Raw genomic sequence first — 10,899 nt, forward strand, 5'->3', positions numbered from 1 at the left:
AAAAGTTAATATTTTTAATTTAATCTATACTAGATGACTGCCATTACAACTTACGTGATTTAACGGCCTTGCTCGTCACAGGACTTTATTTCCGATGGTAGTGGGTTCGATTCCTCGCTCGGTGCAAACATTTGTATTCACGAGTATGATTGTTTGTGATGTTGTGTTTTCTATGTATATTATGTATGTATTTATGATAATAATGTTTTTGTAGGAAAACTAAAAGTTTATAGCGCTGATAATATTATCTGATTGCACTAAGATTGAGTGCGTAGCGGTTTCTATGTTGATTATCGCATGCCTCTTACTTAAAAGAGCAACACACAAGTTTCTTACTCGTTCTTCTTGTGATGAGTCTGCGTTTCTAATGAGTGGTAAAATAAAATAAAAAAATTAATAATAATAATACTATGATTTATTTATTTCTCCTCATAAACATGATGGCAACAATACATGTAGTATTTTTTATAGTAAAATACTTAAATTTATTATTTTAATCGATTTGCTGTGAGGAGCTGGTGTCTGAGATAGGCATAACCTGTAATACAGATCACCAGGCCCCCAACCGAAAATTGATATAAGTTAAACAAATTATGATGCTTATACTACACTAAATAAATTATAATTATACAACGTTTAGAGATATAAAGAATAAATAAGATTTTTTATAGCACAGGGTCAAATTAGTATGCGGCTCACTTGTTGGTAAATGATTTCCGCCGCATGACTATTCAAAACTGCTTGTATTGAGTTTATTTGAATAAAGATTATTTCTATTTCTATTTCCATTTCTATTTCTATATATTGTCCTACACGTATTTCAACAAAGTAAACGATTATCTAAGCGTATGCTAAACACGAATTGGTGAAGTTGTTATCCTTAGTAAATGCGAAAATAACTCTGTCTGTCTGTCTGTCTCGCTTTCACGCCAAAACTACTGAACCGATTTAAATGAAATTTGGTAAACAGATAGTCTAGAACCTGAGAAATGACATAAGCTACTTTTTAATACGAAAAAAGGGTTGTAAGGGGTTGAAATTGGGGATGAAAGATTGTATGGCATAATCGTCATTTTTGAAGCTAGAAGCTTGAAACTTATTTTTGAGGCTGCTAACTAAATATAAATAAATTTTCATTTGGCTTTTATTGGGTTAGGTCATTAATTTATTTTTTTTAATTTGACCAAGATCACTATTTTTCGCGGACGAAGTCGAGGGTACAGCTAGTTGGCTATAAATCGTGCGCTGGTCGATAAATATAGTTATGGTGAAAGGTGCACGTCCAATGTAGTACAGAGTGCTGGCGGACCGCCAGTGTACACTTGGTGGTCATACAAATTTAATGGATTATTGGGTAATTAAATGGACGCTGGTAATGTCGCTGTGTTTTCTTTAAAAACAAAGTTTTGTAGGTCTCGGTAGTCTAGCGCATACAAATCAATTTCTAACTTCTAGCTACTTCTAGCACTCGCAACTTCGTCCGCGTAAAATAGTGACCTTAACCAAATAATGTAAAAATATTTAGTAAAATAATAAAAAAGCATCATCATCAAAAATGCATACAAATCAATCAACAGTCTAAAAAATAAGTTTCAGCTTTAAAAATGACGATTCTTCCATACAACTTTTTTTTTTACATCCCCCTTTCAACCCCTTACAACCCTTTTTTCGCATTAAAAAATAGGCTATGTCCTTTCTCAGGGTCTAGAATATCTGTGTTTGCTTTTGCGACACCATCGCCATACACTTCACTTCGACTTCGACTTCACGCCGTTTCTGCAGCACTGGTGCCACGGAACGTACTCGTAAATAACGCGATATTTTAAGTTTTTCTTTTTCAAAAACCAAAGATGGAAAAAATATATGGATTACGGTTTCCGAAAAACAAATGCATGAGTAAATCTAAATATATATAACTCAAAGGTGACTGACATAGTGATCTATCAACGCACAGCCCAAACCACTGGACGGATCGGGCTGAAATTTGGCATGCAGGTAGATGTTATGATGTAGACATCCGCTAAGAAAGGATTTTGATTAATTATACCCCCAAGGGGATAAAATAGGGGTTAAAAGTTTGTATGAAACTTTGTCAATTTTAAAACGATCGGGCTGAGACTTTGCATACATAAAGCTACTATAACGTAGGCATCCCCTACGAAAGGATTTTGATAAATTCCACCCCTAAGGGGATAAAATAGGTGATGAAAGTTTGTTTGAAGTTCTGTAAGGCCGCAAAAACTGTACCTAATAATAATACTTCTTAACTCGAGCGAAGTCGCGGGCAAAAGCTAGTAGCCGTATAAATTTGAAATTGTAATTCCTAACCAAGGAGGAGATATTTGAGATCAAAGTGGGCAGTACGACAAAACGCCAATTTCTGTTGTGACAAACAATATTAAAAATAACTTGTTTTTTCTAACGGCTCGTGTCATGTCACAATTATATGACCTTTCCGTATTATTTAAGATGACACGTGTATCTCGGGTTACGGACACGCGTCTGTTCGTATGCTCGTGGAGAACTGCCAAACTTGATAATTAATGCACTCCACTGTCGGACGAGTTGTGTGACGCTCGCTGTCGTATAATGCACTCTTGGCGGTGTTTATATAAACATGTTTTTAATACGATAGTTGTAATTTTTTTTATATTTTCTTACTATTACGGTGACGTCAATTGCATTTGTGGCTGTTTATCACTCTCAATTATGTAATAACTAGCTTTAGCTCGCGGTTTTGTCCATATGTAAATGATCGATTGAATAAAAAGTGTGAAATAGAAATAATCTATAATATATAAAGCTGCATTACGGTGACTCACTCACTGATTGACATAGTTGTTCTCCCAGAAGGAGCGTCCGGGGGTCGAGACGATGTATGGGGGAAATGTTCCTTTGGCTAGGGTGACCACGAGAAAATTCCGAAATTTGGGGAAATCCAAGATGGCGGACAAAGATGGCGGCTAACTTTTACAGTTTTGCTCGGATCGATTCCGTTCAAAGAGTGATTTGGCACGTCTCGGCGGGACCCAGAATATATAAATAGAAATAATGTTTCATATAAAGGTGTAGGCTACCAACCTCCTTGCATAAACTAGCCATATAACACAGACACATTTAATAAAAAGTATATTGTCAAAAATGTCAAATTCATTCGCTTGCAAATTACTGATCTAAATGAGTTGTTAAATTAATTATTATTTGTTATTTTTAATTCTGATATTATATACACCGTCATACATTCAATCTTTTATTAATATCACTGCTTCTGTATATCAACACGCCAACCTAACCACAAAGGATAAGAACGATCAAAAAAGAAATAAATGTTTTTATAAATTAATTACACAGTAAGAAGTAACCTCAAAAACAAAGGACTTTTTTGGCAGGTAGCTAATGCAATAAGGAGTAACTTAGGCTACTTTTATTTTAGAGAAATACATATAAATAAAACTGGAGTGTCAGTTTGTAATATTGAAATAACCGTTTTTTACTACATGCACATGCATATAAAAAGGTACATACACCGCAATAACATTTTTTACAATTTTTGTCTGTCTGTTTGTTCCGGCTAATCTCTGAAATGGCTAGACCGATTTTGTCAGGATTTTTTTTGGCAGGTAGCTGATGTAATAAGGAGTAACTTAAGCTTAAACTACTTTTATTTTAGAAAAATATAGTTGTATCCCACGGGGACGAAGTCACAGGCACAGCTAGTTATAACTAAATTAAGTGATTTCCGTAACGAAAACGTTACAACGGATTCCAAATTTTTCAGTCGCACGTATCACTTCCGGCGGAAACGACAACGCAGCCTTATTTATCGCTGAAAGGAAGTGACGTAATTCGTTTGGACTATACCTTTCTATTTGTTCCCGGTTTAGTATTGTTGCAGGAAATTGCTTGTAATTTTATGTTTGTATGTGTCAGATTAAGTTAACGATACTGTTTACACGGATATGTTTTCAGAATGTATGAAGAAATTAGTTACGTATTGAAAGAATATTGATATTGGTTTTGGGCCTTAAGTGTGGTATACGCCGTAAAGCGTAAAAATCCAGCAAAAAAGCTGAGAAAAAAAAAATACAAATAATAATAATAATAATAATCTCAGGACAATTCACACAGCGCCATCTAGACCCAAGTTAAGCTAGTTAAAGCTTGTGTTATGGGTACTAGATAACTGATACATATACATAGATATATTTTTTTGTAAATACATACATATTATACATAGAAACACCCAGACCGATACCAACAATCATACTCATGAATATAAATGTTTGTGCCGTGCGAGGAATCGAACCCGCGACCATCGGTCGTAAAGCGGTGTGCTAGACCGCTAGACCACCGAGGTGGATAATAATTATTTATTTATTTGCTTGCCACATGGTACAGTTTCGGATCTTACTGATTAATAAAAGTTTGTGACATGTACCATCCCCGTGTGTAAATATTGAAATGAAATTATGTCATTATCTAAATATATATAACTCAAAGATGACTGACGTAGTGATCTATCAACGCACAGCCCAAAGCACTGGACGGATCAGGCTGAAATTTGGCATGCAGGTAGATGTTATGACGTAGGCTTCCGCTAAGGAAGGATTTTGATTAATTCTACCCCCAAAGGGATAAAATAGGGGATGAATTTTTTTTATGAAACTTTGTCAGTTTTAAACCCATCGGGCTGAAATTTGGTATGCAGGTAGATGTTATGACGTAGGCATCCCCTAAGAAAGGATTTTGATAAATTCCACCCCTAAGGGGATAAATTCACGCGAGCGAAGCCGCGGGCAAATGCTAGTTACATTTATAAATGTCACTATCCTACAAATACCCAGAGATACATTTAAATATTAATATTAAATAATTAATGTCAGCTTATTAATAATAATTTATATAATTCATCCATTTTGCATGTGAAATAATCAAATTTATACATATAAATAAAATTGGAGTGTCTGTTTGTAATATTGAAATAACCGTTTTTTACTACAAGCATATGAATATAAATACGGTACATACACCAAAAACGACTTTTTACAATTTTTGTGTCTGTCTGTCGGTCTGTTTGTTCAGACTAATTTCTGAAATGCTTGCACCGATTTAACGGGACTTTTTTTAGCAGGTAGCTGATGTAATAGGGAGTAACTTAGGCTACTTTTATTATATTTTTTTTTATTATAATTTCTTTGTAAAAAAGCTTATTATAAAAATGAAGAATTTATAAATAATAATAATGGTTTTGTAGAAAAGAGAGAGAGAGAGAGAGATTAAGTGCGTAGCGGTTTCTATATTGATTGTCGCATGCCTAATCCTTGTTGTTAATTAAATATAAGTAAATCAATATTTATTTAAAAGAGCAACACACAAGTTTCTTGCTTATTCTACTTGTGATGAATCTGCATTCCGAATAAGCGGTAGAATAAAAAAACTTGACTATTCAAAAGTATATTAAGTTTATTTGAAGAAAGATTATTTCTATTTCTATTTCTATAGAAGAATGAAGTTAAATTCCACGCGGACGAAGTCGCGGGTACAGCTAGTAATAAATAAAATAGACAATAATATTAATAAGATTGCGGTTAAATAAAAAATCTGCTGTGACGCATAAGACGGTCATAATTTATGCAAAAATGGACCACAATTTGATGTAAACTCAGCCAAGTGGAAACATCAGATAGTAGTAGGCAGCACCCCAAGAAAGGGAATCACAGGACGCTCGGAGAAGAAAATAAGATGTTTTAGAATAAACGCGAAATACACAAATATTATGGAAAAATAATAATTTCTAAGAAATGTTTTCCCTTTCTATTTATACCGTATTCTATAGTACCTACCTACCTATGTATTTATGAGAAGGATTTCCTGCTACTTTATGTAGTGAGCTTAATAAAAGGAAGTAACGTATATGTTAGTGAAAAACGTGGTAAGTGAATATAAAACGTTCATAAATGAAAATGTATATTTTCCATAATATATAGCTGTTCTTACAGACTTCATATATATAGGTAGATTATCTAGAAATATATATCAAATAGCTAGAAACTCTAATCACTACGATTTAGGAGTAGGCGATTGTTAGTAATGGGGACTCATGACCCTATTACTAGCAATGTACCATGTCAGGTTGACCTCCACGCGGTTCCCCTTGGAAACCATCGTGATAAATTCCTGGTGTCACGATGGGCTAACTGACCTGACCACATGCTCATCTTATCATCCTCCACTGGTGCCCCGCCAGCGTAAACCGTTAGCACAGGTGGTACACTATTCATATATATATATAACATTAAATAAAAAAATCACTACGACTGATTTAATATTATTGTGTATTTAATATTTGACCTTAATAAATTAGTGCTAGTTGGTAGTTTGTATTACACGTTGCGACTTAAAAATATAAACTTACAACGATTATTTAAAATAGCAACATACAAAGTTTCTTGCTCATTCTTCTTGTGATGAGACAGCTTTCCGACTGAGCGGACAACTATTCAAAAGTTTTGAAATGTGGTGCTGGAGAAAGATGGAAAGAATTAGTTGAAAGGATAAAGTAAGAAATGAAGAAGTATTGAAAGAAAAAAGGCAGATATTGAATGCTATAGAAAGTAGAAGAGGAGAAATGTTGGGGCACTTGATACGGCACGATGAATTAATGAAACTAATTATTGAGGGAAAGATAGAAGGAAAGAGGGGGAGAGGAAGACCAAGGCACAGCTACATCAAACGAATTAAAGACAGAATTGGAGTCGTGACGTATCAAGGCTTAAAGAGTATGATGGAAGATCGTGGAAAGTGGCAAGAGCTCCACCGACAAGATCTTATGTTAATGAATGAATGAATTCTAAAGTGCTTAAATTAAGTTTATTTGAATAAAGGATTTTCGATTCTATTCTGTTAGGTTCTGAACATCGGTTTGTTTTCGAAGATAACCATGACTATGTGTTGCAGAAATATGTAGTAAAACTATTTCTGACTGGACAAAATGTATTTAATGGTAAAATGGTAGAGAGTGAAGTGACATAATATATAATTTTGATTAAAGAATACAATAAAACTTTAAATATAACAACAAAAGAGTTTCTCAACATATACCCCCGTAATCAAAACATATATATATGTAACAAAATACAACGTAACAAAGTAACATTATCAAAATTACAAACTAGCAAGATTATCCTATACCATATTTGAGAGTTTCTGTCTTTAATTTGTTTTTTCCAGTCATAAATAGTTTTATTTCATATTTCTACAACACTATGATTGTTTGTATTGATGTTTTCTATGTATATTATGTATGTCTTTAAAAAAGAAAGATTATTTCTATTACTTGTTCAGTCATAACACACGCCTTGTTAAGTGTATGACTAGATAACGCTATTTGAATCCAGGTTCATTATTACTATTCTAAAGGAATAATCTTGGATTATAAATATTTTGGAAATGACGGTCTCGTTGGTCTAGTGGTTTAACACACCGCTTTATTATCCGATGGTCGTGGGTTCGATTCCTCGCACGTTATAAACATTTGTATTCATGTGTATGATTATTTAAATTATTAACCGGGTCTTAACACGAATAATTTTATGGCAAATAAAGGTATTATTTGCCATAAAATTAGAGAGAGCTAAATACCTTTATTTGCCATAAAATTATTCGTGTTAAGACCCGGTTAATAATTTAAATAATGTATATTGAACACGAAAGTTTAAAATTAACTATGTGTATGATTGTTGGTATCGATCTGGGTGTTTTCTATGTATAATATGTATTTATTTACAAAAAAAAAATGCATCCATGTATTTATATCAGTTGTCTAGTACCAATAAAACAAGCTCTGCTTAGCTTGAGACTAGATGGCGCTGTGTGAATTGACCGGAGATATTATTATTGTTATTTTTATTTTGGAAATAATCTTGAAAGGGTAACGCTGCCAGGAACCTCGCCTATAGGGACTCTTTTTAATAATATATTTTAGTTATTATATTATATTTTTCAAGGTTTTTAATTTTAGGCACTTTGTTGTATAACTAAGTTATGTAAATACATTATCTGTATTAATTAATAAAATGACATAATATATATATATATATCATAATTAATGTTATTTAAATGACCATAAGCGAGCAAAGTCCAGCAATATTAATATAATTTAAATAATTGTAAATTAAATATAAATAAATTGCTATATTACATCTTTTTTTTTTTTTTTTTTTCTTCGACTGGCAATACCAAGGACAGTTGTCTTTATCAGCTGGCCGTAATAAATAAATAATTTTTAATAGTTTATCACACGAATATTATAGTTCCGATATCATTATTAGTGATTTAATAGTGCAATAAGTGTCGATTATTGTTTGTGTACAAATTGGAGGTGTATTATTTGCAAAAATCGACATTAAAAAATAGTGTACCGGCCATCTGTCAAACTTCTTTCGTTGGTAAACAACTAAATATTTAAAACTATTCTATAACTATTTGTTGGAGTTATTCAAAGAATTTCATAATATATACAAGTTTTATACAAAATATTCATATCAAGTTAAATTAATATTAATAATTGTGAAGTTCAGTTGTTGCGTACGTCGAAGGAAAAAAAATACCCACAAAATATATTGTAAGTAATTTTATGTTTTGTATTAATATAATTTGAAGGAAAGGAGCACAATCTAATTCCATTTACTTAATCTTATAAAATATAGGTTGTATATAATATATCTAACAGAAATAATTAAAAATTTTAAGACTTAAAATAAGTAAGGTTCAGTTGCTGTTCTCGTTGTGATACTTTGTTTCTTTTAGAAATAACTCACTTCACTCTCCCTAGTAACTATTCATATATTCAATAATGTCACTATCTACCCGTTCCACAACTGCACGGCAGACAGAGATGAAGCTTAAAGTAGCCCTACAAGAACTTCAGGCATCCAAAGATCTTAGTGACAAGTTGATCAGGGAGAGAGAAGAGAGTGAAGATGAAATTTTAAAAATTATAAATAAAAATACACTATTAAAATCTGAACTGTCAGAACTTCATAATAGTCATCAGGAAGTTATTGAGCAGCGGGATCAGCTTCAAGAACTAATAAGTAGCTTTCATCAGTGTAGTGACACCCATGAGCAAGCCTTGAGGCGTATCACTGAATTGGAGCTTGAGTTAAAGCAGGCCTATTCTAAAATTAATGATCTAGACACAAGATTGGAATCTCAGAGAAGTAATGAGATTAGTAATTTATATGAGGAACTTATTAGTGTTGACTGTGTGCCTCCTTCGACTACAGTTCCATACACTCATCCTGTTGTGATTGACCATACTAGTGATACATCTCCTAAATTAGGCAACTATAACAATAACATTTGTATGTTGAGTCATAATAAATTAAAAAAATATTTAAAACTAAAAAAGTTTATTATTAGGACTCGGAATATATTAAATAAGCGTTGTAAAAAGGGTCAGTTATTGAAAAGAAATACTTTAAATAATTTAAAATTGCATGATTATATTAATAAGTGTAATAATAAGTTATTGGAAAGCCAAAAGTTATATGACATTGATACAGACTACCTAACTTCAAAAATCAATAGTTTAGAATCTTCACTTCATGATTTAAATACAAAGTATATTATCTCTCAGAAACAAATCCAGGAGCATATTTTAGCAATGGATGATCTGATTGATGTCAGTAAATACAATGCTGACCGTTTTGAGTCGTTGACTAAGCATTGTACATGTAATCACACAAATATATCAAATAATAATTCAGTTATAACTGTGCTGGAAAATGAAGTTCAGGGTGTTTGTGCCAGTGACTGTAACCCTAAGAGTAGCACAATGGTGTTCTCTGACAGAATAGGCTGTAACTTTGGGTCTATTTTGAAGTATCATCTTAAGGGTGATTTATTAAACTACTGTATGCCAGAAGCATCATTTACACAAATAATAAATAAAATTAAATCTATAAAAATGAACAATATGACCACAATTGTGTTATTTTTTGGTAATAGTATTCAATTAAATAGGCAGGATGTAATTAAAGGAATTGAATATTTATTACAATTAAATGTGTATAAGATTGTATTGTGCGCTTTTCCTTACACAAATAGACATCTTCATAAAAAAATTAACAGTAAGGTACATTACCTGAATAACTTATTACATATGTTGACATGTCGTCATAGTGACATTTTTACATTTTTTGATACTAATAGTTTTATTAGTGATTTTTATTTGACAAAAGATACAATGTATCTCTCTAAATCATCTAAAAATAAAATAGCCACTTTAGTGGCTTATAATATTGACTACATGAACAGTTTACATGGTAAACTTAAACATAAAAATACTGACATAACAAATAATTCTATTAATATTTGTGACATAAATACTATGACTGCAGATTTAAACTGCTCACAAAGACAAAGGGAAAGCAATCAGAATTAATAATTGTTCATCAGAACATACAAAGTTTTCCCGGCAGCGAGTTAATTATACAATTATTTTTAGAAAAGTATAATATTGATATTGTCTGTTTCACAGAACATTGGCTTAAAGAGAGCAATATGATGTTCAATTTAAATAATTATAACGTTGTCAGCTGCTTCAATAGAAAGTCAGTTAACAGAGGCGGGTCTATGATAATTGCAAGAAATAATATTAAAGTAAAGGAACGTGCTGACATTGTTAGACTTTCTATTGAGTGTTGTATAGAATTATCTTGTATAGAACTAGAAAATTATATCCTTATATGTGTGTACAGGCCTCCTAATAGTGATTACAATGTTTTTGAAGGGGTGATGGAGGATATTTTAAAAAAAATATTTAATAGTCTTAAAAAAATTATTGTATGTGGAGATTTTAACGTTGATATTCTTTGTAACACACCCACATGTACA

Source organism: Achroia grisella, unplaced genomic scaffold, assembly GCF_030625045.1.
Source record: "Achroia grisella isolate CSIRO2021 unplaced genomic scaffold, CSIRO_AGI_Agris_v1 utg782, whole genome shotgun sequence".
Classification (NCBI taxonomy): domain Eukaryota; kingdom Metazoa; phylum Arthropoda; class Insecta; order Lepidoptera; family Pyralidae; genus Achroia; species Achroia grisella.